General features: G+C 45.2%; 1 protein-coding gene across 5 annotated transcripts in view; it reads right to left on the reverse strand.

Annotated features, from left to right (window-relative positions):
* Positions 1–26,525, reverse strand: part of CPQ (carboxypeptidase Q) — a 352,558-nt gene that overhangs the window by 7,450 nt on the left and 318,583 nt on the right. The gene's annotated exons all lie outside the window — the stretch shown is intronic.

The raw sequence follows: 26,525 nt of genomic DNA on the forward strand, positions 1-26,525 counted from the left end.
AAAAACACACGTTTGAAAAATACAGTAATATTGTCACACTAAAAATAAGCATCCCACCGTGTAATTTTAAATTTAACACTACTGCCCTATTATGTCCTGTAAGATTTTTAAAATTAAACTGAACTGAGAAGTAAATTAGCTTAATGTGAAGTGCCTGTTTCACTCCAACTTGTTGATCTCTGGTATGACTTCCTCATTTCTTTTATTTTTACTTATGAAGAGCATGACTTTTTTATAGTTCTAGAAATTCAGGTCTGTCCCAGACTGCAAATATGACAGGTTCAAAAACGGTACAGGAGAGACACATATCTCAGAATAGTTGGTTCAGCCTGGCAAACTATAGCTTTTGAATTTTCTTTAAAGAAATATAGCATAAACCTGGTACATACTGATTCTTTTTCTGTCCTGGAATTTAAGTATGACATCAGTGTTGGCTGCCTTACTCTGCATCAATGAAGACTTTGAATTTAAGGTGCTTCAGCCCCCCACAGACCCTGCTCTAACCCCATGCACCCACCCATTCCCCAAAGCCAGGCACCCCCAGCCTCCCTGCTTTGACCCAATGCCCTTCTGCTCCTGCAGAGCCAGGCACCCCCAGACCCCTTGCTCTAACCTAATCCCCCTCCCTTCTCCCACAGCCATGTCCCCCAGGCTGCCCTCTACTCTAACCCAATCCCCTTCCCCTCTCCCAGAACCATGGACCCCAGCCCCTCCCCAGTTCTTTAACCCAATGTCTGGGTCTCACTGGAGCTGCTGCCACAGCCACACATCCTCCAGGCGCTGGGGCACATGTGCAGAATGGTGGTGAGCAGTCCAGGTGCCTAGCTCTGAACTAGCAAGAGCTGCATGAGGTTCAACAGCTGCCGGTTGACTACCCCAGATTAGAAGTTCTTCAGGGTACAATCTGCTACTCTGTGTTTGAACAGTACCTAGCACAGTGGGGCCCAATCTGGATTGGTCCTTAGGCACATAATAATCATCATCATCTGAAGAAGTGGGTCTTACCCAAGAAAGCTCATGACCTAAAAATGGGTTAGTCTCTAAGGTGCTACCCGACTGCTTGTTAATTAGTAGAAATGGTAATGTTTTAGGTCCCACTCAGAAATGCAGACAGAGCTTTAGATGCAGTGCTGAGCTGCACTATAGACAATCCTCAGATGGAAGGCCATTTGATTGTATAACCTTGTGACTATATTTCTCAGATGTTTACGTCTGAGCTCTGGAAATAGTCTATATCAAATGATGAGGGTTTCAATAAACTTTTTATGGATGTTTCTAAGGCTTTCTATCTGATTTTGCTTGGTTTCAATAAAAATCTCATGCTTTTGTAGAAAATGAAAGCAAAATTGCTCAGCACAGCTCTACATCCCCAGCTATTCTTGCAGAAATATGTGTCTTTTGATCACATCCTCTAATAATTCAGCATCTCGTTCTATTCCATGGGAAGTTAATGGGAATCTTTCCATTGAATTCAATGGGAGTTGGATCAAGATGTCACTGAGCCTGATGAAATAAGCTCTGAATTTCTGTTATCACATACATTGCTCATTAATGAGATTGTGTTTGTTCTTGTTTTTATTTTAGAATGTGAGGTGGGGGGGAAGGGAATGGATGTAATAATACTGTAAAACAGGAAGATACTCCTTACAAGAGACATAAGGCATAAAAAGAAAAAATGCTGCAGAATGCGGTTATCTGGGGATGCTATGTGTTTCATTTTAACATGTTCCTCTGGCATTTGAACTGTTTACCTGGGCAGTATAAGTCAAATTTGCCACCCACACCCAGTGTGATCCCACTGAAGTCAAATAGCACAAAAAATTAGAGTGTTCACTTGGCTCTTCTTTCCTATCTGAGATCACTAATCTGCTAGATTTTACTGCTGAGGAGTTTCCCCTCTTTTTCCTGTACTCTTACAGCAGTAAAGAAGCTGAAGAGACCTTTGATAAAACTTTTCATAGTTGGGTGGCTGAAAACTGGAAACCCCTTGATTCGGGGAGTGGAAAGATGTTATAGGAACTATGTGAACTTAGATGGAAGTCAGGCTGCGGCCGCACTTGGCCAAAACTTCGAAATGGCCATGCTAATGGCCACATCAAAGAATACTAATGGGGCGCTGAAATGAATATTCAGCACCTCATTAGCATACTGCTGGCCATGGCACTTCCAAAATGCTGTTTTTGAAGGTGCATGGCTCGGCTACGTGGTGGTCCTTTTTGAAAGGACCCTGCACATTTTGAAATCACCTTATTCCTATCAGCTGAGGATAAGGGGATTTCAAAATGTACAGGGTCCTTTTGAAAAGGACCTCCATGTAGCCGAGCCATGCACATTCAAAATCGGCACTTTGAAAGTGCCGTGGCTGGCAGCATGCTAATGAGGTGGTGAATATTCATTTCAGCGCCTCATTAGTATTCTTTGATTTGGCCATTAGCATGGCCATTTCGAAGTTTTGGCCAAGTGTGGCCACGGCCTGAGTGATAACCCTGAGGTTTTCATATTGAACAGGTGATTGAGAATGTGCGTCAGATGAGACTCAAGGAAGTATAGATTTGGTGACTGCACCAAGTCTGCAAGTACTGTTTTCATGATTTCAGGGCACTCTAGTTTTATACCAGAAAGCCTTCTAGTAGCCACACCTTGAAGTGAAGTGCTGCAAGATTTGGATGATTGATCAGTCCCAACTCCCGGCTGAGAAGAATCACCATCAGGCAGAGAGGCAGTTGGTGTAGACATGCGAACGTGCTCTAGGATCACATCTGCCTCAGCCATGATAGTGCTTTGAGACTGGTTATGGATTTTTCTTGTTTCAACTTATTCAAAACTCTGAGTAGTAAAGGGAGTCAGTCAAGGGATATGTGTGCAGCAGTAGATGAGGCCAACAAATGCTTCAGGCATCTCTCAGAGTTGCAGCCATGCCCTCCCCTCAAGCAAAACTGTCTGCACTTTGCATTGGCTGGGGACCAGTGGGTGTCTGAGGTCAGATATATGTCTCAGAATAAATCATTTTTCAATTCCCATTTGTTACTGATGCTGAAGTGTCTGCTGAGGAAAGCATCACTGTATACTTTAGTCCTGGAAGATAAGTCATTGAGATCTGTAACCAACGGCTCTGAGCGCTAATATGTTGTTATAACAGATGGATCCCTTAGGAGGCTATCTTCCTTGAACTGTGAGGTCCCAGAAATACATGTTCCAGCCTATTAAGGAAGAGATGGGTTGTGGCAACTCAGAGGGTCTTAGTAAAACTCTTTTGGCAGTGAAAAGACTGAAGGCTAGGACAAAATACTGGGAGGCGTTCCTCACTGTCAAAAAACGTAGGCATCAGCTTTATGGGGGATTCATGGCAATATGAAAATAGGCACCCTGAAGGTTGAGAGAAACAGACCAATCTTCCAGCTCCAGTGAGGAAATTATAATGGCTCAGATTACCATTATGAACTGATAAACATGGATAAAAGGGTTGAAAGTTCTGAGCTCCACAGTTGGTCTCTCTCCCTCATTTCTTGTTTGAACTAGAGAGTACCAACAATAGAGCCCTTTTTCAATGTAGTCCAGTGGAACAGGTTTGATCACCCCCCCAACATCTAGAGGGACTGTATCTTTTCATTCAAGAGATGCTTGTGAGACAGGTCCCCATGAGGGACAAGAAGCAACATCTTAGGCCAGATGGACCAATTTTATAAGACTGCAAACCAGAGGACATTCAGGCGGAGAAGAAAGTTCTATCCAAGGACATCTCACCTGTGCAGGAACAGGCAGAGCTCTGTAAAGCCAAGGAGCTATAGCAGAATGGGGGCTTCAGAGATGGGAGCTGTTGTCACCTTCCCCAGGAGGAGGAACAGAAAGGCATTCATGCCCAAGAGGAGGGCTTTACTTAGTAGACCCAAGAGATTTAGCAGAAGGGTGGAGAACATGAGCTTGGGATAGACAAAGTAGGAAGTAGTCCAGGGGAGTTACAGGAAGGTTAGTGGTAGTACTTTAGCAGCTGGAGATTAGGCAAACTGGGCATGATCCTGGCGTAGGAAGGGTGAGCCTGGGTTCCCCTACCAGGCAGGGAAGGAATGGTGTAACCCAGGTAGTGAACTTGGGGACTGTCTGTTCTAGCCACTGAGAGAGTGGGACAGCCAGGACAGCGGACTTAAGGACTGCCTGGGACTGTGTGGAAGACTGTGATAGTACCCCAGAAAGGGAAGAAGGACTACTGTGACTTGGCAAGAGGGCTAAGCTATGAAAATGAGACTTGGTAAACACTGAGGAGCAAGAGAAGGGCCACAGAGTGAGCAAGTGAGCTGACAGACTGAGGAACTGGCAGAAGGGAGCATCAGGCTGGCAGAACTAATCCTCAGATGTGGCTAAATAGTAGAGGTGACAGATACCTGCAAAAGCCTTGGCCCTGGTCACACTGCTGGTGTACAGATGCCCCAGTCTATTATGCTGACCAATATACTTCTTCTTTGTATGCCCCATCAGTCTGTCTGCATCCACCTATTTTCTTTTGCCTTATACTATGATTATCTTAGGTAGTATAATTATAAACACAATACATAATATTAGAGGAAACAATCTTCGGTACTTAAATTCAGTATGCATTTGCCATTTTACATTATATCTTTGTCCTGCTCATTAACATATTAAGGTTCCACTGTCTCCCCCTTCAAGAAAACTCTCAAAACCTAGGTGTTCCATTAAAGTTTCAAAATGTAATGGATGCCCCCCACTCAGTTTGCATTCTCTCTTGTTTGTACTATGTCTTCATGATTCAGTACTTCTAGATCGTAAGATTCAAGGCAGGAATGATGCTGATCTTCTACTGCACACTGATGTGTCCATCAAATTGCTGAGCCAATAAACAATAATGATTTCTAAGCAGTTATTTATTATTTGTATTAGCTCTCAGAGGTACTCCGTTATGTTAGTCACTGCACATATACATACTAAAAGACAGCCCCTGTATGGAAGTGTTTACAGTGTAAATAGACGTGAGAAAGTGGAAGGAGAAAGAAGGACACATAGAAGTTTGCATCTTACTGAAGAGGAATTTTCACAACACTCTTGAAAGAGTCTGTTGAACTCTCTTTTATATTTAAATTCAACACACGAACATGGGGTTTGAACCGCGATGGGAATTTTCTGGGTCAATATAGGGGCTTGTTTGCATACTTGGTTTAATCTAATTCTTGACTCCACCCCTCCCCCTTCTGCCCCTCTACTCTCTGATTTCCTTGCCTTGATAATTTTTTTTCTGATTTGTCCACCTTGATTACTATTTTTGGTTCTCTGTGCCTTAAATATTGAGTCTGTTCTGGTCTGGCTATGGTCTGAAGAAGTGGGTCTGTCCCACAAAAGCTCACTGAATAAATTATTTTGTTAGTCTTTAAAGTGCTACTTGACTGCTCTTTCATTTTGATAGTAGAAGTAATTTCCTCATTGCTGGATAGCAGGCAAGAGGAACAGAGACCAGAACTCCTGACTGCCAGGGCAGCACCCTACTCAGAAGGCCATGCTGTCCTTTGTTGCTTGTGTCCTCAAACAGTAAGCAATTATCAAAAAAGGCCTTGACAAAGCCCCAAACAACCTGTAAAACTAAAATAAATCCTGTGATTTACAAAGTTATGGTGAGCTAAAAGGTACTCCCCTCACATTTCCCGAACTCCTTTAACAGATAGCTGGCTCTAGAAACCACTTACATACACCCACGTAGCAGCAGAAGGGACTTTGGTAAGTTGGTAAGTTAAGCATAAGGATTCAGAAAAAAACTCACTTTTATTTATGAAGTATGGGAGGGGCAGCCGTGTTAGTCTGGATCTGTAACAGCAACGAAGGGTCCCGTGGCACCTTATAGACTAACACAAAAGTTTTGAGCATGAGCTTTCGTGAGCACAGACTCACTTCATCAGATGCTGGTCTTGGTCTTGTGGTTTCCAAGACCAGCATCTGATGAAGTGAGTCTGTGCTCACGAAAGCTCATGCTCAAAACTTTTCTGTTAGTCTATAAGGTGCCACAGGACCCTTCGTTGCTTTTATTTATGAAGCTGCTTTCTCCACCATGCTGAATACATGCTGATTTGCTATATAATAAACAAAAGATGGTTTTAAAAAACAAAATGAGAATCTTCCTGTGCTCAAAGTGAAGCTCAAGTTGTCCTTGATTTCAATGCCACTATTAGGGAGGAGAAATGCTAAAATATTAAAATATAAAAAGTATCCAACTTTTGGGAAGTAAATCACAAGATATAGAGAAACATAGGATACTGTACCTCTTTTAAACGGAGAACACAGCATAACAATACCTGCCAGTTTAAATAACACACACACACCACACAATATTGAAATAACATTGTTTAAATAACAATGCACATTGTTTAAGTTAACTGCTGTGCAGTGGGACATTCTCAAGATCCTCCAAAAAGAGCATGAGCACAGCTACTCCACCTTGTGCCTGGCATTCGTACATGGAGGAATACCTAGTGAATCCACTTAGTTGTAGATTCAATAGCCCCAGATTCCTGTGTGTTGGTGCAAAGGAATTTTTCACGGGTGGACCCCCATACGGGTTCTTGCACCTGCAATTATGGAGAGAAGAGGAGGTGTCTGATTTGTCTTCAAAGGGATCAACTTCAAAGTGAAGAGTAACAAGAAATAATGACATGATAAAAGATCTGTAGTTTAGTAATATAATGTCTTGTATTTTGAGAAACAAGAATTTCACAAATATCAGCTCTCCAAAGGCAGCTACGCTTTAAGAAAAAGGGGCTTTTAAGAGCTATATATAAAGTTATCCATTTTAAAATGGTGTCTATTGTACTGCGAGCCATGTTTAGCATTTAGATTGCTACTGTAGGTGTTCCACAAATGGATTTTGAGCTAACTTTGGTTAATGCCATCATCAGAACAATAATTGTAATGAAAACCCAATTATTGTGGCTGGTCCCTGAAAATATTATGCTGCATCTGATCAGCTGCTTCTTCCCTGGCATAAAATGACTTTCATGCTCATGAATTCAGGGTAAGTTTTTCAAATAAAGCAAAGGTGATGGAGCAAATTAATATTTGTTTGGGGAGGGGCTACAATGCCATTAGTTCTATCGTTGAGTCTCAAATGTTCAAATTACAGGGTAAGGCGCTTAAGCAATACTGCTACAGACACTGAAATAGTTTCAAGCACAGAGCTTATAAATAACATCCAATGTCATGCTGTATTACCTCCTGAGTCACTTCTCTCTAAAGGGCTTAAAATTCATGACGTATGCAGAAAGGTAAAAGCTAAATATTCAGTCAATTGTTTCCATGGCTAACTGAGACCACGTCGTAAGAGAAACAAAAAGTGAAGTATGCATTATTTTTTGTTTTACTTAATACATGTGAGTACTAATCATATGAATACACTAAACAGACTAAATTACAGTTCTGGATTATGGCAGTTACTTTTACAACATAATAATCTTTCACTCTTTGCTTCAGAGTCAGTGGCACCTGGTGAGACCTGCATTCAATTGTATGAAATCAGGTCTCAGAAAAGGAAGTGGCTGCGTTCTGTAGAACGTAGGCTAATTGGAATTTAGTATCCTGAACTGGTCCAAACTTAACAAAAGCAAATGAAACTTCAACATTAAAAGCACTCTGGATGCTGTTTCTCCCTTCCACCCAAACTCTGCCTCTGGTTTGAAATCAGGCAGATTAAAACAAAATTGATGGATACTGTACTGTGATGAAATCTCAAGAAGCACAGCTTGACATGGGACCACCATCTGCAGCCAGTTTTCTTATAAGAATATGGTGCAAAAAGGGCCTTCAAAATGAAGACTTGGGGTGGAACATTGTGAGGAGAAAAGGCAAAGGTTGGGAAATAAAAATGCAAAGTTTGTAATGTCATCCTGGAACTGTTGATCAGGATAACAAATCCACCTCATTCCCCATTACCCACTATTATATCATCCACAGTCACAACAGTAGGAAATGGCAGACTGACAAACTGGCATTTCTCAATTATCCAAGCAAAGTTTTCTTACCAAGGCCTCAAGTGAGCAACACATTTATTGTCATGCTTAATTATGAGATGTAAGTCATCCCATTGACCTCACTGACTGCTCATATGCTTAGGGTCCAGATTTTTGATAGTATTTAAGTGCCTAAGTACTTAAAGTGCCTAAGTCTATCTGAAATGAATGGGAGTTAGGCACCTAAGGCTATGACTACACTAGCGAGTTTGCTCCCAAAAAGCTGGGGCTCTTTCGAAAAATCCCATGGAGCACCTACACACAAAATAAATTCTTTCGCTATCAAATCGGAAGAACGCAGCACTTTTTCCAGCATCCCTGTTCCGCTCCCTGATGAGGAAGAGTGCCTAGTTCCACACGATTCTTTCAAAAAAAAAAAAAAAAAAAAAAGTGTGTAGATGCCCCGGGGGCCTTTTTTTCGAAAGAGCAGCCTTCATGGTGCTGGAGCTCTTGGTCCCTGGCTTGTTCTTTTGAAAGAGCGGGGGCAGTGTTAATGCCCTCTATACAAAGAGTGAATTGATCTTTTCCATACGTGTTTTTGTGTGTGGAAGAGATTTTCCAGAACAACTTCTTTCGAAGGATCACTGTAGCGTAGCCTAAATATCTTTAAAAATCTGGCCCTATGTCTTTAAGGACTGTTCTGGATAGGGGCCTGTACAAAACATCTTTCTTGCTAATTGTTCTTCTCAAATTTTAATGTAATATTTCAAAGTCATAACTGTCTTCATTAACCTGTTGCATGCTATTTAAAGACTAAGTTCATAAATTATCGGATACTTCTGTACAGCAGTGTGTACAACTGACCCTCCCCTGCAAATCTACATGCAACTGAAGTGGAAATTAATAGGTATGCTTTGTTACCCTGACTATATAATGCACATCTGAGTTGTAAACCTATGGTAATTACTTCATAATAAATGTAAAATATTTCAGATATTGGTGCCAAAATGTCTCATGCATCTGACCCACCAACCAATGCGTTTTCAACTTACTAATACATCAACATCAATTTAAACTGAGATGTGCCTAAGCCACAAAATTCAGATATGGAGTCTTCTTCACGGCTGTTCAGATCTGGGGTTTGCTTCATGCTGTCACTGAAATAAGGATGGGGATCACTCATCCCTTTCTAAGATACAAGTCACATTTTACTTAATAGAGTTCAACAAACAAGAGTAGGCAGAAGTGATGGGTTCTAGCTTCCTAAATATTCTTGAACTATCAAGTGCATATTTTCCTTCAGATACATTTCAAACAATCAACATATTTCAACGGGAAAGTAAATTATATGCAATTAAAATGGCTCCTTCATAATTGCTGACAGATTGCATTAGCCTTTTTTGTTTTCATTCTTTCATGCAATAACACTGAGCCAAATTGAGAAAGTGGGAGGGAAATGCAAATTCAGTAAGTTCAGTTGAGGTAGTGTTTTCTTTCCTTACACCAGTTCTGAACTTGGGTTATTTGGTGAAGCACATTGCTGACTGCATAGGAACTCCAGCTGATCAACATGCAAGAACAAGACTAACATTAGGAAAATATACAGTAAATAACTGACTATTCTAATCCTTTCCAGGATGCAAATGAAGGTTGATATGTTGCTTACCTTCTCATGATAGCTGAATGACCTGACAAGGTGTGGACTTTGAAGAAACAGCAGAACTGAAGGAAAAAGTAGTAACACCCACAGAATTTGATCGGTGCAGGTTGGCCCTCCCTAATTCGGCATTGCTGGAACCTGACCAGTCCCAAACAAGAAAACTTACCAGACTATGGGAGGTCTCCTGCCACTGGCACTCGAGCCCAGATGTTGCCAGCTTCCTCGGTGGCTTGGGCTCTGTCTCCCACTGCAGGGCTCTAGCCTCAGGCTTGCTTGCCACAGAGCTCTGGTCCCAGCCCAAGCTTCCCAGGGCTCCAGTTCTGGCCCACTGCTAGGGGGCTCCAGACCCGGCCCCGCTTGCTGCAGACTGCTGAGAATTGCTGTGGGACTCTGGTACCAGTCACGTGCTGCCACCAGCCAGGCTGCTGACTCCGTTGTCCCTGTCTCTAGCTGGCCCTCTTGCCCTTAGGCTCCCTGGCTCCCTGATCCAGAAACATCCACGGTCCTGCTGCAACATGGATGCGCCGGTTTTCGGATGTGCAACCGATATTTCTATGTTGAGGATTTAACATACACTTTCAGAGAGAGGAAGGACTATGGGACTAGATGATCACATCAGCAGCTCTAAAATATGTTTCTCTTCAAGATACACCACACAGCATGCCCTTGCCATGTACAGAAGGCACAGGAGAGATTTATGACATTTTGTGAACGTTGTCTGCATTCAAATTCAACTAAACTGAAAGATATTAACATTTAAAATTCAGCAAGCGAATAAGACATAATTTTTATGAACACACAGAGAAGTTTGGTGCCCAACTCCAACAGAGTTTCAGTGAGATTTTAATATCCCCCATTTGTGTCTTTGAAAATCTGCCCCTAGATAAAGCATTACCTGCTGAAATGCAAAAACGTGGATTTGTCAATCTTTTGGATAAAAATATTTTGTAGCCTAATTTTATATTTCATGTTAAAATTGCTCCATATAACCTTGAAACAACTTTCATGAGCTGCTACAAAATGGTTGTGTCCTAATTATGATGCAACTAAAGCAGATAATTTGGTAAAAAGAGGTTATTTTGTGTAATACAGAGTAAACTAACCATCACTACAGTTTCTGTGATATACTGTGACCCTGCCAACATCTAGGATGTTATTTTTAACTGTGCAAGTCTAACTGGAAAATTTGCCCCATTTTTTATGTAAGAAAATAAATCTAATGTCAATACATTTTGCTAATTTTTTAAATTTGTTTACATAATATTTTTTCCATTGTACAGTGTAAGGAAAAGCACAGTCACACCACCTGCAATGCTTAGCCTTTCTCTATTTTTTAAACACCTTAAGGACTGGGAAGGATATAAAAATTATGCTCTTTTTGTTGGCTAATAATCTCCATTAGTCAATGAATAAAGATCATTGGCTTTCTGGGAAGCTAGCAGAAGTCTTTGACAATATTAACTGTGAAGTATTGTTAATATAAGTGCAAACCTTGACAAAGGAGGCAGAAATTTTACCTGAGTGGCTCCATTCTTCTCTTTTGGAGAGAATTGAGAGATAAGTATGAGGTAATTGCTCATCTTCTGAAATGGCTCTGATATAGGGTATCAGAGCTCTATTGTATGTACGCATTTTTCAGTGTGGATTGTAGTGACTGACAGAGAAAGTAATGAGAGGGCACAGGCTTATGTGAAGTCAGTCTAATGATGAGACTTCTCTACATGGGATCATCATAATGCTCCACTTTTCTAATGCCTGAACAAGACTGCAGTTTGGAGGAGAGCTGGCTGGTTGAAGCTCAGCCTGGACAAAAACTGAGGTGGACTGGAGAGAAAAAAAATCAATCCAAAGAAATTGTGGGTGATATCTACCCACTCATTGAAAGATATCCTTGCCCTTTGTTACTCAAGTTCAGAATCTAAAAATTATATTGGTGCTCCTGCTGTTTTTGGATGATCAGACAACAAGATTTTTAATTGTTCTCAGTTGAAAAGGAAGTTGCAGCCTTTGTCACCTCTACTTAGATTATTGCAGGACATTTTCTGTGTGGGACAACCTTTCAAAGAGAGCTCACACATTCACTGATACAATAGACGATATTTCACGGGTGCCTTGTATTCCACCTCAGATTGTAGAGCTGCCAATTGTTATTTTCAGATTTGATTCAATATTTTGACTTTAATCCGGGAGTCCTGCATGGTTTGCAGCCTAGATATTTTAGAGAGATGACCTCCCTCCTTGTATTTTAAACTGGATATTGAGATCAGTTGAATATGCAAACTGAATGTTATTAGATTTGTACATCTGGTGACTGGTACATGTTACACCTGGAATTTACTGCCTTCTTAGGCTGCGTCTACACGTGCACGCTACTTCGAAGTAGCGGCACCAACTTCGAAATAGTGCCCGTCGCGTCTACACGCGTCGGGCGCTATTTCGAAGTTAACTTCGACGTTAGGCGGTGAGACGTCGAAGTCGCTAACCTCATGAGGAGATAGGAATAGCGCCCTACTTCGACGTTCAACGTCGAAGTAGGGACCGTGTAGACGATCCGTGTCCCGCAACGTCGAAATTGCCGGGTCCTCCATGGCGGCCATCAGCTGGGGGGTTGAGAGATGCTCTCTCTCCAGCCCCTGCGGGGCTCTATGGTCATCGTGGGCAGCAGCCCTTAGCCCAGGGCTTCTGGCTGCTTCTGCGGCAGCTGGGGATCTATGCTGCAGGCACAGGGTCTGCAACCAGTTGTCAGCTCTGTGGATCTTGTGTTGTTTAGTGCAACTGTGTCTGGGAGGGGCCCTTTAAGGGAGCGGCTTGCTGTTGAGTCCGCCCTGTGACCCTGTCTGCAGCTGTGCCTGGCATCCCTATTTCGATGTGTGCTACTTTGACATGTAGACGTTCCCACGCTGCGCCTATTTCGATGTTGGGCTGAGCAACGTCGAAGTTGAACATCGACGTTGCCGGCCCTGGAGGATGTGTAGACGTTATTCATCGAAATAGCCTATTTCGATGTCGCAACATCGAAATAAGCTATTTCGATGTTGGCTGCACGTGTAGACGTAGCTTTAGGCTCCTTAAACTGAAGCTTGACTCTAAGGCCGTGTCTACACTAGCCCTAAACTTCGAAATGGCCACGCAAATGGCCATTTCGAAGTTTACTAATGAAGCGCTGAAATGCATATTCAGCGCTTCATTAGCATGCGGGCAGCTGGAGGCGCTTCGAAATTGACGCGGCTCGTCCTGACAGGGCTCCTTTTCGAAAGGACCCCAGCTACTTCGAAGTCCCCTTATTCCCATGAGCAGATGGGAATAAGGGGAATTCAAAGTAGGCGGGGTCCTTTCGAAAAGGAGCCCCGTTGGGACGAGCTGCGCGGCCACGAGCTGCGTCAATTTCGAAGTGCCGCAGCCGCCCGCATACTAATGAAGCGCTGAATATGCATTTCAGCGCTTCATTAGTAAACTTCAAAATGGCCATTTGCGTGGCCATTTTGAAGTTTGGGGCTAGTGTAGACATGGCCTAAATGTTGAGACTCAAGATTTCTCAATCCAGCTGAGATCTTCCCTACTCAGACAACAACATTAAGAAAAGCCTATTTAAAAAGACAGGCCTTAAAAAGTAGCCACCTGATCAAAAAACTCTGGCTTATCAGCCTGAGATGGAAGCAAACTTTAGACAAGACATCTGCCTCCTGTAGATGAGCAAATCTAAAGAACTCTTAAATACATGCACAAGGCTACATTTTAAATCCATTCAGAAATTGAAATAAATGAACTACTGCAATGTGTCAAAACAGTAGACTACTGGGCCAAAAGATAACATGTTGCAGTACTTGCCAATTAGAGTGCAATTTAAGGGGTTCATTTTGCCCTACAAAAACCAGAACAATTGGGGAATATATTTTTAAGATGATCTTTGCCTTAAGTAACTTATACTTGTATTCCATCTGTCGAAGCCTTTAGGTCAAGACAGGGAGTCTTTCTAGAAGTCATGCTATAGGTCAAAAAGAGAAGTTACTCACCGTAGTAACGATGGTTCTTCGAGATGTGTCCCCGTGGGTGCTCCACGATAGGTGTCGGGCTCGCCCGGCGTCACAGATCGGATCTTTCCAGCAGTTTCTGCCGGACCGCGCATGCGCCGGCGTGCGCCGCTCCCCTGCGTGCTCCTGGCCACGTGCACGATCCGGTCCCCGCCAGTTCCTTGACCAACCACCTCAGATGCTCCTGAAAAACACCAAACACAGATCTGAAGCGGGGAGGATGGGCGGGTGGTGGAGCACCCGTGGGGACACATCTCGAAGAACCATCGTTACTACGGTGAGTAACTTCTCTTTCTTCCTCAAGTGTCCCAGTGGGTGCTCCACGATAGGTGACTACCCAGCAGTAACCCAAGAAAGGAGGTGGGTAATCGGGCTATGTGTAGCTTGCCCCCGAAAGGACCGCTGTCGAGAGGCGGGTATCCTCTTGGAATACCCGGCGTAGGGCATAATGCTTGGCGAAGGTGTCATAGGATGACCAGATCGCCACTCTGCAAATGTCTTTTAGCGCGATGCCCTTCAAAAAGGCTGTTGATGCTGCCACCGCCCGGGTGGAATGAGCCCTAGGCGGGGCCAGTAAAGGAGTCTTTCGAAGTTCGTAGCACATCTTTATGCAGGACACAATGTGCTTCGAGATTCTTTGTGAAGAATGACCCTCTCCTTTTGATCTGGGAGCGAGAGAGACTAAGAGTCTGTCCATTTTCCGGAAGGACTTAGTTCTGTCTATGTAGAAGGCCAACGCCCTCCTCACGTCCAGGAGGTGCAGCCGTGCCTCCTTGTTGGAGCTATGAGGCTTCGGGTAAAACGAGGGTAAAACTATAGGTTCGTTAAGATGGAACTTTGAAGAAACTTTTGGAACAAAGGCTGGGTGCAGCGTAAGGTTACCGCCTCCTTTGAGAATACCGTGCAGGGCGGTGTTGCCATAACTGCTGCGAGCTCACTGACCCTGCGAGCTGACATGATTGCAAGAAGGAAGGTTGTCTTTATCGTAAGGAGGCGGAGGGAAACCGTGGCTAAGGGTTCAAAGGGTGGTCCCGTTAGCGCGCTGAGCACCAGTTCCAAACTCCACGATGGTGGAAGCGGTTTCCGAGGGGGGTACAGGTTTACCAGCCCCTTCAGGAACCTGGTAACAATAGGATGGGCAAACACCGTGGGCCCTTCCTCTTCATGCCAAAAAGCCGATATAGCGGCGAGATGGACCTTCAACGAAGAGAGGGAGAGCCCGCCTCTCTTGAGGTCCAGTAAGTATTCTAGTATGACAGGTATAGGCACTTCAAGGGGATCTAACTGCTTGGTGGAACACCATGCAGTGAATCGAGTCCATTTCTGTTTGTAGGTCTTCCTGGTGGAGATCCTTCGGCTACTTTCCAGGACTTGTTGCACTCCCTCCGTACATGTACTTTCTAGGGAGCTCAGCCATGGATTAACCATGCTTGTAGGCGCAGGCCTCGGTGGTGAGGATGCACTATGGACCCCTGGGCCTGCGTGAGAAGGTCTGGCGCTACCGGAAGGGGAAGCGGTGGATGATCCGACATGCGGAGAAGCAAGGGGAACCATTGCTGTCGATCCCATGTGGGGACCACTAGGATCATGCGGGCTCTTTCCCTCCTGGCTTTCTGCAGGACCTTGTGGATGAGCACCGTGGGGGGGGAACGCGTAAAACAGTGGGCCCTTCCACGAAATCATGAATGCGTCCCCCAGAGACCCCCGCCCCAGTCCTGCCCTTGAGCAGTATTGGGGGCACTTCTTGTTGTGCTGAGTGGCAAACAGGTCTATCTGGGGAAACCCCCATGCCTGAAAAATCGGTCGTAGCAGGTCTGCCACTCGTGTGTGAGCGCGAAGTGCCTGCTCAGCTGGTCTGCCTTCACGTTGTGAGCGCCTGGTAAGTACAAGGCTTTCAACGTTATATTGTTGGCGATGCACCAGTTCCACAGCCGGACTGCTTCCGCACATAAGGCACGGGATCGAGCTCCGCCTTGTCGGTTTATAGAAAACATGGTGGAGATATTGTCTGTATTGATCCCGACTACCTTGCCTTGTATGTGGTCTTGAAAGTGTTTGCAGGCATTGAACACCGCTCTGAGCTCCAGAATATTTATATGCAGTGACTGTTCCGTAAGGGACCACAGTCCTTGCGTCACCTTTTCGCCAATATGTGCTCCCCACCCTATGTGGGAGGCGTCGGTGGTGAGAAAAATAGAGATTTGTGGTTGGTGAAAGGGTACCCCTGTTAGCATGTTCTTGGGGTTTACCCACCATTGCAGGGATCTGCGCACCTCTGTCGTGGGCGACACCACCCTGCGGACGGTATGGAATGCCGGCTTGTAAATGCTCGCCAGCCAATGTTGTAGGTTGCGCATATGCAATCTGGCGTTCTGTACCACGAACATTGCTGCTGCCACGTGGCCGAGCAGCTGCAAGCACGTTAAAACCGGCACCGTGGGGCTGTATGTAATGACTTGTACCAGGGAACCGATAGCGCGAAAGTGAGCGTTGGGTAGATAAACCCTTGCTGTGATAGAATTTATGTGTGCCCCTATGAACTCTATGTCCTGTGTGGGGTTGATCTTTGATTTCGCAAGGTTGATGACCAGGCCCAGCGAAGAAAACGTGTTTGCTGTTACGCGTATCACGCGTAGTACCTCCGCTTTCGAGGCCCCTTTCAGTAGGCAGTCGTCCAGATATGGGAATATAAATACCCCGTCTGTGCAGGTAGGCTGACACCACTGCCAGGGTCTTGGTAAAGACTCTGGGGGCCGAGGAGAGGCCGAACGGCAGAACCTTGTATTGGAAATGTTCTTTGCCGACCATAAACCGGAAAAAACGTCTGTGAGCCGGGTGGATCGTTATATGAAAATACGCATCTTGTAAGTAGAGGGCTGCAAACCAATCTCCATCGTCCAGTGCCGTGAGTATAGAGGCGACTGTGATCATCCGAAAGTGTTGTTTGCGCAAGTACCGGTTGAGGCCTCGAAGATCTAAGATGGGCCTCCAGCCTCCTGTTTTCTTCTCTGTGAGGAAGTATCGTGAATAAAACCCTTTCCCTTGAAGTCGCTCCGGCACTCTTTCGACTGCCCCTATAAGCATCAGGTGGTCCACCTCGTGCTTGAGTTTTCCCTCATGGGGGGCATCCCTGAGATGAGGCCTGGGCAGAGGTCTTGGCGGTGGGAGCGACTGAAAGGGGATCATGTAACCCGTGGCTATGATCTCTAGTACCCACTTGTCTGTGGTGATCTTTTGCCATTGTGAGTGGAACGGTCGGAGGCGATGATGGAACATTAATTGTGGATGACATTGCGCGATGGTAGTAATAGTGCAGCCCTCGATCTGTCCGTCAAACTTGTTGCCTTTGGGCCTGCCCCGAGGATGCACGGCCTTGTTTGGAACGTCGCCTGGGAGTTCTATACTGTTGTTGCTGTTGATGCCGCCCTTGGTCGTAGCCCCGTTGGTACTGAGCACGCTGAGGTTGGTACGGGTATCGCCGTTGTTGAGGGTAATACTTTTTCTTTCTGTATGGAGGGGTATAAATACCCAGTGTTCTGAGTGTGGCTCTTGAGTCTTTACTGGAATGAAGGACCGAATCAGTTGACTCTGCAAACAACTTCTGCGTGTTGAAAGGGAGATCGACAATTTTGCCTGCAGATCCCTCGGGATACCCGATGTCTGGAGCCAGGATTCCCCGCTCATGACCACTGCCATAGCCGTTGAGCATGCCGCCGTGTCCGCTACGTCCAAGGTGATCTGGACTCCCGTCCTTGAGGCTGCATAGCCCTCTTGCACGATGGCCTTCAGCACTGGCTTCTTATCTTCTGGAAGTGAATCCATGAGAGAAGTAAGCCTGGAGTAATTGTCGAAATTGTGGTTCGCTAGATGTGCCGCATAATTAGCCATTCTCAGCAGCAGGGTGGAGGAGGAGTATACCTTTCTGCCAAATAGCTCTAGCTTCTTGGCATCTCTGTCCATTCCCCCCCGCTTTGTACTGGGAAGTCTTCGATCTCTGCTGAGACGATTCTACCACCAGAGAATTTGGTTGTGGGTGACTAAACAGGAACTCCATGCCCTTCGCCGGGATGAAGTATTTCTTATCCGCCCTCTTGTTTATAGGTGGAGCGGAAGCCGGGGTCTGCCATATGGTAGTAGCAGACTCCATGATTGCTTCGTTGAGTGGGATAGCGATTTTGGACGAGGCCGGAGGCCTCAGGTTTTTGAGGAGCTTGTGGTGCTTCTCCTGCACCTCTGCTGTTTGGATGCCTTGCATGAAAGCCACCCTTTTAAACAGCTCCTGAAGCTGTTTGAGGTCGTCTGGGGGGGGCAACATCCCCGGGGGCCGTAGCCTCGTCGGGGGAGGACAAGGAGGAACCACTAGGGTAGACCTCCCTTGAACTCTCAGGGTCCTGCTGCCGGCGGTACACCCTCTCACTAGAGGCTTGCGAGGGAAAATCTCGGGGTTCCAGAATCATCTCCCCTTCAGACAGCTGTGTTTCCGTCCCCGTCCGTGAGTGCCCGCGGGGGTACTGGGCGGTCGAGGGGGACCTGCCCCTGGCTGTATGCCTGTGGTGTCTATGCCCGGTGTGATAAGGACGACCGTGGCAGCACGGGCACGGTTCCTGGGATGGAGATCTGGACCACTCTCGAGGTGCATACCCCCGATGTCTGGGGGAGCGAGATCGTCTGGATGACTGAGACAATGGTGAAACTGGTTTGTGATAGTAGTCCAGAGGGTCAAATCCCAGAAAAGGCGAGGGTGGCCTGAGCCATGGTGAGGCTGGTTGTAGGAACGGGGAAGGAGGCTGTGGGTTGGCTGGGGGAGACCCATGTCTCCTGGTTGGTGTATGCAGCATAAGGGGAGGACTTGTTGAGAGCAGCCCTGCAGCCCTGTCCAGAGAAGGGCTGCGGTGCCGGGTTTTCGCTGCTGCCTTTCCCCTCCCCTGTGGGGTTGGCTCCGCCCCTCCCCGTGCCGGGGATCTCGGCCCCGCTGTTGGCGCCGCGCTCGGCACGCTCATCTGCGGTGCCGTGCGGGTGGTCTCCTCCGGTGCCTGCAGGCTACGTGCCTGTTGGCCCTGCACCGTTGGTGCTGCCGGGGTCTGTGCCGCTTGTGGCGGTGCCGCCGGTTCCGGCGCTTGCCTGGCCACCGCTCTGAATGCGCGGGCCGGCTGTTTAGTAATCAGAGGCTCAGCCTCTGCCACATGCGCTGCTGCGCTGCCGCTCGCTTGTGACTGCGGCTGGGGGCTATGAGCTACGCCCGTCCCGCTCGCTGTGACCGCCGGCAGGGATCAGGCTGGAGAGAGCTTCCTCAGTTTTTGCACTGAGGGGGTGAGGGACACCGTCTTCCTTTTATGGAGCCCTGTGGGTCCCTCCGGTTGAGGCCTCTCCAGCACATCTGGCTGGAGGGCCTTATCAAGCAGCAGCATTTTCAGCCGCATTTCTCTGTCCTTTCTGGCTCTGGCCGTGAGCTTTGCACAGAAGGAGCATTTCTGGGTGACGTGTGATTCCCCCAGGCATCTGATACATTGACTGTGCCCATCAGAGGCCGGCATAGCTTCATGGCAGGACTCACACTTCTTGAATCCTGAAGAGGACATTGCGGTGAGTCTTTGAGCTGTTAATAGGGTACTTAGCACCTTCTCTGTGCCTGTTCCCCTCTCACGGACTCCAGCCTGCCGCAGCAGGAGGCCTTCACGTCCCCGGGGTGCCTCCGCTCCTCCTCTCGTTTCTAAGACTTTCTACTTATATATTTTTGCAATAAAGAAACAAACAATTTAACTAAGAACTCTGAAAGAGAACTCTAAAACTCTGAAAAAAAAACCCCTCTAAATACGCTGACTCTGGCCGCAGCCTGAGCAGATGCCGTCTGCAGCCGATGGCCGTTAAGAAGGAACTGGCAGGGACCGGATCGCGCACGTGGCCGGGAGCGCGCAGGGGAGCGGCGCGCGCCGGCGCATGCGCGGTCCGGCAGAAACTGCTGGAAAGATCCGATCTGCGGCGCTGGGGCGAGCCCAACACCTATCATGGAGCACCCACGGGGACACTCGAGGAAGAGCACAAGTTATTAGATTGAGGTATACATTATTGGGTGAAGTTCCTCTGCCAGTACTTATTCAAGGAGTCATGATCATACAGGACCCCCGGTGTTAATGTGCACAAATACAGAATAATTTTTTCTGGTTCGCAGTTGAGATTTTTCTGTTACACAGTTCTGCATAATGCAAGACACAGGAACTGACATAGAAGGAGTAATCACCATCAAAGGTCTGTCATTCTTTTCCCAACCATAGCTAAAACTGGATGTGTAGAATGAGAGGTGAAAAACGTTAACCCCTCTGCAAATATAGATATTAAAGAGTATGTGCTTCCAGTTAAAGTGCAACTGCAGCAGAGGATGGCATTCCCTTAATCTAGCTAGCATGGGCAATATCAGGAGAGACGGGGTGGCAGGGACTGGCAATCATCGTACAACCCTGCTGGGGATCCTAGACACGTAGTCTGGTTGCTAGGTCTTCAATTCTATTGTTAGCCATAATAAATACATTAAAGCTGGGCCAGCCCATGTTACCATCAATCACATCTTTACTGCCCACGTACCTAAGAAAGAAGGGCTGCTGCATTGACTGAGGACTGAGAACATTCTGAAATCATGTCTCTTTAGCATCAAGAAACCTACAACGGAGACTTAAAAACAGTGACAGAATCAGAGCTAAGTGCAGTCCAGTTGCTCCTGAAACTGCCCTCACTTCTCTCAGCTGTCAGCAGAGTTCAGATCAGCAAATGTGGCTTTGGGCTTTCAAAAACACAGTTAAGCAGAGGAAGCGATAACAACTATGTCCTTAATTACGTTCTGTCATGCACGGTATATCTAGTGCCAAGGGCTGATTTGGAAGTAGAAGAGGCACCAGAGTAGTTTTAGAGCAATATATTCTAGTGAATGTTGCAGCCAAATATTCTTTCCTGAAACAGTGAAAGGGCAATCATGCTGTTTTGAGTTTCAGTGAATTTCAAATGCATTGCAAATCAAAATAAAAGGGGATTGGACAGAGGGAGGAAGCAGCTGACATGGAATAATGTTATCCAGGAAGAAATTCACTTATTGGATATTGCCCTATTTTTCTGAAGCAGGGACATGTCACATTCATTAAGCTGTACACAAGCCAAGCAAGACAGGATGTGGGGTGAGGAAGAAATTCTTTATAAAGCTTGAGGAAACTGAAAGGAAGCAATGCAGATCTGCAGCAAGGCATTAATGTAGTAGACTCTATGCAGGCACACCAAGACTGATGAATAGTAAGAGGTAGGTAGGTGTGTTAGTCTGTATTGTAACAAAAACAAACAAGCAGTCAAGTATCACTTCAAAGACTAACAAAATAATTTATTACGTGATGAGTTTTGTGGGGCAGACTCACGTCCTCAGATCTGGAGATATCACAGAATCATAGAATGCTAGGACTGGAAGGGACCTTGAGAGGTCATCGAGTCTAGCCCCCGGCCCTCATGGCAGGACCAAGTACTGTCTAGACCATCCCTGATAGACACTTATCTAACTTGTTCTTAAATATCTCCAGAGATGGAGATTCCACAACCTCCCTAGGCAATTTATTCCAGTGTTTGATCACTCGGACAGTTGGGAACTTTGTCCTAATGTCCAACCTAAACCTCCCTTGCTGCAGATTAAGCCCATTGCTGCTTCTTCTATCCTCAGAGGCCAAGAAGAACAAGTTTTCTCCCTCCTCCTTAAGACAGCCTTTTAGATACTTTAAAACCGCTATCATGTCCCCCCTTAACCTTCTTTTTTCCAAACTAAACAAGGCCAATTCTTTCAGCCTTTCTGCATAGGTCACGTTCTCTAGACCTTTGATCATTCTTCTTGCTATTTTCTGGACCCTTTCCATTTTCTCCACATCTTTCTTGAAATGCGGCACCCAGAACTGGACACAATACTCCAACTGAGGCCCTACCAGCGCAGAGTAGAGCGGAAGAATGACTTCTTATGACTTGTTCATAACACACCTGTTAATGCTTCCCAGAATCATGTTTGCTCTTTTTGCAACAGCATCACACTGTTGACTCATATTTAACTTGTGGTCCACTATAACCCCTAGATCCCTTTCTGCCATACTCCTTCCTAGACAGTCGCTTCCCATTCTGTATGTGTGAAACTGATTGTTCCTTCCTAAGTGGAGCACTTTGCATTTGTCTTTATTAAACCTCATCCTGTTTACTTCAGACCTTTTCTCCAGTTTGTCCAGATCATTTTGAATTTTAACCCTATCCTCCAAACCAGTTGCAACCCCTCCTAGCTTGGTATCATCTGCAAACTTAATAAGCGTACTGTCTATGCCAATATCTAAATTGTTGATGAAGATATTGAATAGAGCCGGTCCAAATACAGACCCCTGCGGAACCCCACTTGTTATACCTTTCCATCAGAATTGAGAACCATTAATAACTACTCTGAGTATGGTTGTCCAGTCAGTTTTGCACCCACCTTATAGTAGCCCCATTTCCAGTACAGCACTAAGTTTTATAACACAGAGGCTATGCCTACACTAGCATGAATCTTCTAAATGGCCAATCTTCGAAATGGCCATGCAAATGGACATTTCAAAGATTACTAATGAGGCATTGAAATACATATTCCGCGCCTCACTAGCATGCTACCGGCCGCAGCTCTTCAAAATTGCTGCGTTTCACTCCTGCATGGCTCATCCAGACAGGGGTCCTTTTCAAAAGGACCCTGCCAACTGCAAAATCCCCTTATTCATAAGAATGAATATGAATAAGGGGATTTAAAAGTTGGCGGGGTCCTTTCGAAAAGGGCCCCTATATGGACGAGCCATGTGAGAGTGAAATGCAGCAATTTCAAAGAGCTGCGGCCAGCGGCATGCTAATGAGGCGCAGAATATGCATTTCAGCACCTCATTAGTAATATTCGAAATGGCCGTTTGCATGGCCATTTCAAAGATTTGAGCTAGTTCAGATGTAGCCAGACATCCAAAAAAACTGAAATAACTGACAAATCAGATACACAGTACTGTAATGGGAGTTGGAGAGGGGGTGGTAGGAAGTGAAATACTAAGTGTCCTGCCTGAGCTCATTACGAATATCAAAAGGTAGGGAAACTGTCTTTGTAGTGTGTGAGGTAATTGTTATCTCCATTGAGGTCAAGCTTAATGTATGGAATTTGAGCATAAACTGCAGTTCACACATCTCCCTTTGTAACCTGCTGTTAAAGTCTCTTGGTTGTAAGACGCATATATTCAGGTCTTTAACAGCATGGCCCACTCCATTGAAATGCTCACTGACAGTTTATGTGTATACAGATTCCTAATGTCTGCTCTGTGTCCATTCATATTTTGGTGAAGTGACTGTCCAGTTTGTCCAATATACATAGAGGGGCATTGCTGGCACATGATGATATATAAAACATTGGGGCCATTTCATGCAAATGGCCATTTCAAAGTTTACTAATGAAGCACTGAAATACATATTCAGTGCCTCATTAGAATGCTGGCAGCTGTGGCACTTCGAAATTGACGCGGCTCACAGCCGCGCGGCTTGTCCAGTTGGGGCTCCTTTTCAAAGGACCCTGGCAACTTCAAAATCCCCTTATTCCTATCTGCTGTTAGGAATAAGGTGATTTTGAAGTTGCTGGGGTCTTTTTGAAAAGGAGCCCCGTCTGGACAAGCCGTGAGGCTCCGAGCCGCGTCAATTTTGAAGTGCAGCGGCTGCTGGCATTCTAATGAGGCGCTGAATATGTATTTCAGCGCTTCATTAGTAAACTTCAAAATGGTCATTTGCATGGCCATTTCAAAGTTTTGGGCTAGTGTAGACGTAGCCTGGTTGACGTACAGAAGAATGAGCCCCTTATCTTGTAATTTATGTGGTTAGGTCCAGTGATGGTATCTCCAGAATTGATATGTGGGCAAAACTGGGGTTTTTTGCAAGGAAAAGTTCCAGGATTAGTATTACTGTTGTATGGCCTGTGGTTGCTAGTGAGAATTTTCCTGAGGTTAGGTGGTTGTCTGAAGGTGAGAACAGGCCTCTCACCTAGGGCCTCTTGGAGCGTAGCATCGTGTTCCAGTACAGGTTGTAGGTTACTGATGATGCGCTGGAGGGGTTTGAGCTGGGAACAGAAGTAATGACAAGTGGTGGTCTGTTATTGACCTCCTTGGGCCTATCTTGAAGTAGTTGGTTTCTGAGTATTTGTCTGACCCTGTCAATCTGTTTTCTTACTTCTCCAGGTGGGAGATAGGTCCAAAAAGGTCACTAACAGAACACCACTAATGATTGTAATGATCGCAGGCAGAACACTTATTATTTCACTTCTCTCCTCCCCCACCCGCCTTCAATGCTCTGTATCTGATTTGTCAGTTTTCATCTCAATTTTTTTGGATCTCTGTGTTATAAAACTGTCAGTGCTGTACTGGAAATGCCGTATCTCCAGATATGAGGAAGTGGGTCTGCCCCACAAAAGCTCATCACCTAATACATTATTTTGTAAGCCTTTAAAGTGCTACTTAACTGCATTTTGTTTTGTCAGGACTGATGAGTAAGAGGGCACAATAAATTCCCCTCTCACCTCCCCGCAAGATTGGGACACAAATGGTATGAGAAATGCTGGCACTTGTGGGCCTAGTGTCCATCTGAAGTGGAGGATCAACATTCCTTTTTGTGTAACAAACCCAGCACAGCCTGCCCAGTGTATTGGTGGGTGGAGGAAGACTTGCACAGTACTGTGCCACCAGGTGTTGCTCTAGGATCCTTTCCACCAGGGCCTTAGAAAGAATTCTGGCTCAACTGGATATTTCCTCTAGGAATCTCAGTTGCAGCTTGGCACCTTCCAAATTCCATTATGACACTAAGTAGCTGAAAGCCATGATTTGGTTCAAGTGATTTTAAGAAGCTGAAGCTACTGAATGGGGTGTTTCGAACAAAGTTTCCGAAATGTCCTGAAAACACCGTTCTCAGGTAGGCTAAAGTGATGTTTCTAAAAGTGCCCACAACTGTTTCACAACTGAGAGACTTCAAGGAAGCCACTCCCCCATTTTGCTGCCTACACAGGCGACAGAATTTAAGAGGAAAGCAGAGGGAATACAAACTCTGTTTCTTCACCCTGCTCTGGACTTTCTCCCTAGTCCCATCTACTCTGAAATAAAAGAAGTATATGCAGAGTGTTAAGCACAATCCAAGCATGTCCAACTTGTGTGTTCCAAACTACGACTGTCCACAGACGGCCATACTATCGCTAGCAAGCAGTTTTTTTACTAGAAAAGGGAAATATGAACCACAGCAATTAGGGAAGAGAAAGAGAAGCATAGAATCACAGAAGATTAGGGTTGGAAGAGCCCTCAACAGCTCATCTACTCCAACTGTCTGCTCACTGTAGAGCCAAACCCAGCTAAGCAGACTAATTAGCTCTCTTCACTGCTTCCTGTTTAGCTCTTACTAAGAAAATGAGATGCATCATCTCATGTTTTGATATAAAATATTTAGGATATGAGGTGCTCAGGGTTGGTTGCACAGTGGAGTCTGTAGCACACCTTTTGGACTGCTCAGGTACTAAACAGAAATGTTTGGAGCTGACTTTTTAGCAAATTAACATATAAAACCACTTAGATCTTTTTCCATGTATAAACATGAACCATAATTCAATTCTAAAGCCTTATCTGTGCTGGGGATTTTCAGCATCAGAAATCATGTAGCTGTAACAATGCAAGATCTAATCAGAGACAAAAACAATTATAAAGCATTTTAATACAGGGAAAAAACAAACAAGTTAAAGATTATTTAGACTAGTTAGATGTTTTCAAGTCACCACAGCCTAATGAAATGCATCTTAGAATACTCAAGGAGCTGACTGAGGAGATATCTGAGCCAGTAGCTATTAACTTTGAAAAGTCATGGAAGATGGGAGATTCCAGAAGACAGGAAAAGGACAAATACAGTGTCCACCTATAAAAAGGGGAAATAAAGACAACCCAGGGAATGACAGATCAATCTTCTTAACTTCTGTATCAGGAAAAATAATGAGAAAATTAAGGAATACATATGCAAACATCTAGACGATAATAAGCTGACAAGTAAAAGCATGGATTTCTCAAGAACAAATCATATCAAACCAACATGATAGCTTTCTTCGACAGGGTAACAAGACTTGTGGATAGAGGAGAAACGGTAGATAAGGTATATCTAAACTTTCGTAAGGCTTGCCTGACCTTTTCATTAACAAACTAGGGAAATACAACCTTGATGAGGCTATCATAAAGTGGGTGTATAGAGGGTTAGATAACCATTCCCAGGGAGTAGTTATCAGTGGTTCACAGTCAAGCTGGAAGGGCATAATGTGTTGGGTTCCACAGGGATCAGGTCTGGGTCTGGTTCTGTTCAATATCGTCATCAGCATCTTAGACAGTGGCATAGAAAGCACAATTTTCAAGTTCAAGGATGATACCAAGATGGGAGGGGTTGCAAGTGCTTTGGAGGATAGGGTTATAATTCAGAATAACTTGGACAAACTGGAAAAGTGCTTGGAGGAAAATAGGATGAAATTCAAAACAGGACAAACACAAAGTACTCTACTTAGAAAGGAACAATCCGTTGCACACATACAGAATGGAAAATGACTGCCTAGGAAGGAGTACTTGTAGAAAGGGATCTGGGGGTTAGAGTAAACCACAAGCTAAATGTGAGTCAATGGTGGGATGCTGTTGCAAAAAGAGCAAGCAGCATTTTAAGATGTATAAAACAGGACAGTTGTAAGTAACGAGGTAATTTTTTCACTCTAGTCAGGGCTGATTAGGCCTCAGCTGGAATACTGTGTCTAAATCTGGGTACTACATTTCAGGAAAGTTGTGGATGAAGTCCAAAGAAGACCTACAAAAATGTTTAAAGTCTAGAAAACAT

The sequence above is a fragment of the Carettochelys insculpta genome, chromosome 2 (assembly GCF_033958435.1).
Source record: "Carettochelys insculpta isolate YL-2023 chromosome 2, ASM3395843v1, whole genome shotgun sequence".
In the NCBI taxonomy this organism is placed as follows: domain Eukaryota; kingdom Metazoa; phylum Chordata; order Testudines; family Carettochelyidae; genus Carettochelys; species Carettochelys insculpta.